Raw genomic sequence first — 5,713 nt, 5'->3', positions numbered from 1 at the left:
ATCGCAACTGCGGTCACATTTTATAAATAGCAGTTCGCTTCTATGAACTACGATTGCGATAGCAGTTCGAACCTGTGAATTCCGATAACAGTTCGTTTGTGAATTGCGATTGCGATAGCAGATCAGAATAAGCTCTGTCTCTTATACACATCTGAAATAAAAACAATTTAAAGCGCAAAGTGAAATTTTAAATAAAAGTCCTTAATAAAAAAGTATATTCAATAAAAAATTTATTTAAAATTAAAAAAGTTAATTAAATTTTAACCGTAATAGCACATAACCTGTCAGTAATATAAATAGTACGAGTGTAACAAACAAATTACATTAATTTATAAATTACAAATCAAATGAAAAAATTAATTAAAACCAAAACAAAAAGTTATAATTAATAAAAAAAATATATATATAAACCCATTCTATAAAACTTATTTACAATTTGCTTATTTTGCGCTGTGTACGTTTGTATACATGCACTACATTCTTATTTTTAAGTATATTTCACTCATTATACATTTTAAATAGAGATTTCGAAATATTTACTCAATAATTTCTATTTTCGGTTCAGTTACCAAAATATCCACAATTATTTACTTATCACGAAAAGGCCTCAAACGCAGTTCAACTTGAATCGTGACTGGAGGCCTGATGAAGCATTGCTCCCAGCAGCACCAAAAGCAGACTTTTATTTTATTGAGCGCATACGAACTCGTTACGCTCTCGTTTCAGTTCGGCTTTCATGTCTCTTTTCGGCTCAATCAATGTGTTGAGAATTTTCACACCGAAAAGCGCGCAGCATAAATACATACATTCATAAGTGTGTATGTATGTATGTATGTATGTAGTATATGCGTGTACATGTGAGAATCGAGTTTTATACGAGTTCTTTAACAAATTGTCGATTTCGATTTTCGGTTTCACTTTCATGCTTAGCTTATGTATGCTATATACTTTTCTATGTGGTATAAGTATATATGGTGTCGCACACATACAGACACACATTTTCATTGATGTAATTTCTCCTAGTGTTGGTTACTCATACGCCATGTGCAGCCACAGACCACTATTGCAACCCACACTCGCTTTCGCATTTCCACTTGCTTAAAATKTTTAATTTGTGCGAGTGTTTATGTACGCGCTTTCGTGCGTAGTGCTGTCGTAGCACGTGCTTTGTCGCGATATAAATGCCCCTATAATATCGCGTCAGCTAAAGCTTTACGCTGCAAAGTGCTCGCCATTCAGTCGCATTTCGTTCGTATTGCTTAGCAGACGTTATCGTCGTCTGATWCTGTTATTTTTAGCAATCATTCGCTTAATTGCTGTATCGTTCTATATCGAAATAGCCTATCGTGCGTGCAGTGTATGTATTGTGCATAAGTGTGTGAGTGTATATATGGAAATGTGTCGCTCTCTAGCTGTGTCGCAGCGGTCTATAGCCATTTATATACTTAATTAGAAATTTAGTAAAACGTTTTCTAAAGCCGAAAAGTTTTTTAACCGAAATTTTTTTATATATACATATATAAACATGCATATATATATACATATTATATATATATATATATGATACGATATACGAATATATACGATGTATGCATGTGCATATGTATTGCTAAATGCATTTAAACTCGTTTATCGCCATTATTGTTGTTGCTGCTGCACCGCACGACATTGCAGTTAACCTCTAGTGACCTTAAAACTGCCGTCGACTGCCCGCTGAGTGCACAAAGTGCAACAATTTATGGCAATTTGGCGCGCCCTCGGACTGTGCACTAAAGTGAAAAGTGAAAGTGTTTTTCTTTTGCTTCGTTAAGGGTTGGTTTTCGTCAATTTCATGCAAGTTAAGGCAATTCAACTGCTTTGGGATTGGGTCAGGTCGGCGCGGTTTCAGTGTGGCGATTTTCTAAGTGTTGCAATTGCTGAGAAATTTCACAGATTTTCTGTGTTTACGCAATCTGCTTATTTACGTATCCGTTTCTCTGAGTTACCACCTATTGCCTTGAATACCACAAGCCGCCTTGTGTATCTACACTTGCGCTGCTTTTCGCACGCATGTCCTTGCTTCGCACACCGAGCAATTTTGTTCGTACACACACRTACACACTCTTACATAAGTTTGTATACACATTTTTCACATAATCTTAAGTTTTTTTAATTGGTGACTGTAAACAAAGCAGCTTCTCGCTGAAAATTTTTATTTGAGAAATTCACGGCGCTGCATTCGAATAACTATGTAATTATGAGTCAAAGTGTATGTATTTTCTTWAACGAATGAGTTTTTGTTCAGCTTAATGGCCTGCAATTGTTCTTAAGCTACTTAAGTCGTTTAATATGCAAAAATTAATTAGCTGGCTTTTATGGCCGGTAATGAATTTTTCCAAGTGCTTACTTAGGGTTAGCAAGCAAACAAGTAAGACACATAGCTGATAGTGTTTGAAATTCTGCTATAGGCAGCAAACTGTGTAGGGTGTGCGTGCATTCATTGTTTGTCAAGTTGGTTTGCTCCCACTTTGCTCATAATTATGTTGTGGCACGCTAAAATTTGCAGTTTGAAGAGCACTTGCGTGCTTAGAAGAAAAAAAAAACAACAATGGATTAGTTTAATTAATTGACACTTATATTTTGTTGTAATTTATTCWCGTTTGAGTTGCTCTTAGCCAACGGCCACTCTTATGCATTGCTCAGTATGTACATATGTCTACATTTATAAACTGACGCCAGTATCTACAGATATAAATATTATACATAAATAAGCATATAAGTAAAATGTAATATATAAAATAAGTGAAAATATTATATAAAATAATTCATRAAATAAACCATCAGCAATTATACCATCAAGCCTCCTATTGCGCAATTATTGACACCGTGGCGTATGAGTAACAATTTGGGCAATGCTTTCTAAGCAACTATTCATTCATACAGTATAGTTTGTTCGGCACTGGAATGATATATAAGGTGTATAGCTGTCAAACTGTTAATCACGAGTTTGGACTAGTGTTGAGCGATATTTCACTACCGGTGATTTTTTCACTGTGATTGAAAAATCGCATATCGCAACTGCGGTCACATTTTATAAATAGCAGTTCGCTTCTATGAACTACGATTGCGATAGCAGTTCGAACCTGTGAATTCCGATAACAGTTCGTTTGTGAATTGCGATTGCGATAGCAGATCAGAATAAGCTCTGTCTCTTATACACATCTGAAATAAAAACAATTTAAAGCGCAAAGTGAAATTTTAAATAAAAGTCCTTAATAAAAAAGTATATTCAATAAAAAATTTATTTAAAATTAAAAAAGTTAATTAAATTTTAACCGTAATAGCACATAACCTGTCAGTAATATAAATAGTACGAGTGTAACAAACAAATTACATTAATTTATAAATTACAAATCAAATGAAAAAATTAATTAAAACCAAAACAAAAAGTTATAATTAATAAAAAAAATATATATATAAACCCATTCTATAAAACTTATTTACAATTTGCTTATTTTGCGCTGTGTACGTTTGTATACATGCACTACATTCTTATTTTTAAGTATATTTCACTCATTATACATTTTAAATAGAGATTTCGAAATATTTACTCAATAATTTCTATTTTCGGTTCAGTTACCAAAATATCCACAATTATTTACTTATCACGAAAAGGCCTCAAACGCAGTTCAACTTGAATCGTGACTGGAGGCNAAAAAAAAAAACATGTCCAAAATAGACATCCCACAGTGGTCATTAGGCATTAGTTTTTCTTTGAAAATATTAAAAGTGGGTATTCTAAACAAACATATGATAAACCACACTAAAAAATATGTGAAATCATCATACCAACATACAAATAAACTATGCAATACCTTCTAAGTGTCAGGCAGCCGAACCTCTCCAACATTTGCGAAAATGTAGTGAAATGAAAAGCGATAAAACTTAACTCGAGTTACAGGACCCAAAAGAGAAAAGGTTTCCCTCKTTCCCACGACAGTCGGGTCTACGTAACTGGAACSGAGCCGGACTTTTATTCGGCCAAACAGTGTCAAATCGGCAGAGCCTGCCGTTTGAACGTCGATTTAGTTGCGATCGCAATAACAATATAAAATAACAGTGATTCAAAAATAGCAATCACTGAAATCACAGATATCGAAAAATCGCAATATCGCTCATCTCTAGTTTGGACACTCAGAAACAACCGATATCGAAAATTATTATTATTATTTTGTGTTTTAATTTGAACTTGTTGTAGAAATTTCAAAATATTAGTAGAAAATGTCTTCAGAAAATTTATTAAAAATACTAAATGGTAGTTCAAAATTATAAAAAAAAAAGTAATTAGTGATTTATATTCACTTGCGAATTTAAAAACGTTGATGTTTTTTTTGCATATTTACAGAATGTAGGTACGTGAATATTCTTATGCGGAGTATTTGTAAAAATTTTTAACTTAGTGTACCTGGCATCAAAAACTTAAGGGGTTGTATACAGTTAGAATTTKCAAAAAAKCSACTTYTTTTAAATTTWWTATTATATGTAAAGTACATTCCAAACTTAAAATGCGTTTTTCTCGAAACACGGTTTTAAAAGTAAGTCAGGAAAAAGTTTCTCAAAGGACTGGACGCAACGACCAGACATTTTCATACAGCTTTCATAGCTACATTTTTCAGATTACGGTCGCACAAAATACGTTTTGTTAATAATTTTGATTTTTAAAGCCACTCTGAAGTGSCAATTTTTACACTTAAAGCGCCACTGGTTTTTTAGACAAATTTAATTTTAAAATTTTGACTATTGCTTCGAGCACTACGATCCTGTGTTTTTAGAAAAAAATTGTATTTCATAATTTTTGGTATTCCTTCGATCATTAGCTGTATTATTTATATATTTTTTTTAAATTCTTTTTTTCTTCCTTCTGGTAAACGACTACATGATCCAGGAAAATAAACATTTTTCGTAATTAATTTCATAATGATTATTAAAGTCCCTTAAATTCAGTAAGAGCCCATTTTTTTATTAATGCATTAAATTAAATGTCCCTTAAAAACAATGCACAAATATACTTAATAAATACTTGTTGTTCTGAAACTCCAATCATAATAAAAAGTGAAAAACAAGCATGAAGCAATAGTATTATAAATAATACATCTGAAATTTTGCATTTCTTCGCTCGCAAACCAAATGAACTTTGTAATCGGCACAACAATTAAAATGCTATATTTAAAAATATAATGCTATCAACAACAGTGACAGCAAAAAAAGGAAAATATATGCATAAACAATCATATATTAAGCACTTGATATGCAGTAGAGCGCATATGAAATAATAATTTACAAACTTATAATTAAATAATAATGCACAGTGGAACAAAGTCTTTGAAAAAAAATATGTGCTCAATTTGGTAAAGATATCTTAACAACGRAAAAAGTTTTCCATACAGATAGTCGTACTTGATTTTGAACGGTCAGTATTTATGGCAGCTATCTGCCATAGGGCATATGGAGAGGCAATATGGCTAAGTCAACTCGGCTCATTATGATCTTCATTTATATAACGTATTATTACAAACAACGTGGCAAACTTAATATACCCTTTTGAGGGTATAAATTGTATAATAGAATTAATATAAAAATAAATACATAAAACACCGGTTAATAATTATTTGAACGTAACTAAATGTATTTTGAWAAAAAACAAAAAGCATAAAAAATTATTATTCTAATAATA

At 31.9% G+C, this 5,713-nt stretch overlaps 2 protein-coding genes across 8 annotated transcripts in view; both read left to right on the top strand.

The window, feature by feature from the left end:
* The window catches only part of LOC108968640 (5'-AMP-activated protein kinase subunit gamma-1), a 197,356-nt gene that overhangs the window by 158,214 nt on the left and 33,429 nt on the right, over nucleotides 1–5,713 (top strand). The window lies entirely within an intron of this gene.
* The window catches only part of LOC108968644, a 39,268-nt gene that overhangs the window by 28,213 nt on the left and 5,342 nt on the right, over nucleotides 1–5,713 (top strand). Inside the window, exon 1 of one of the 4 annotated variants that reach the window (XR_001993351.1) lies at nucleotides 1,259–1,357. The exons of the other annotated variants lie outside the window; for them this stretch is intronic. The gene's annotated coding sequence lies outside the window, so the exon portion shown is untranslated. Of the gene's footprint in view, nucleotides 1–1,258; nucleotides 1,358–5,713 lie in introns of those variants that run through there. 4 annotated transcript variants of the gene reach the window in all.

This window comes from Bactrocera latifrons, unplaced genomic scaffold (genome assembly GCF_001853355.1).
Source record: "Bactrocera latifrons isolate USDA-ARS-PBARC rearing strain unplaced genomic scaffold, ASM185335v1 scaffold_223, whole genome shotgun sequence".
In the NCBI taxonomy this organism is placed as follows: domain Eukaryota; kingdom Metazoa; phylum Arthropoda; class Insecta; order Diptera; family Tephritidae; genus Bactrocera; species Bactrocera latifrons.
Note: the sequence above shows the minus strand (reverse complement) of the source record. Positions and strands in the feature narration are given on the sequence as shown.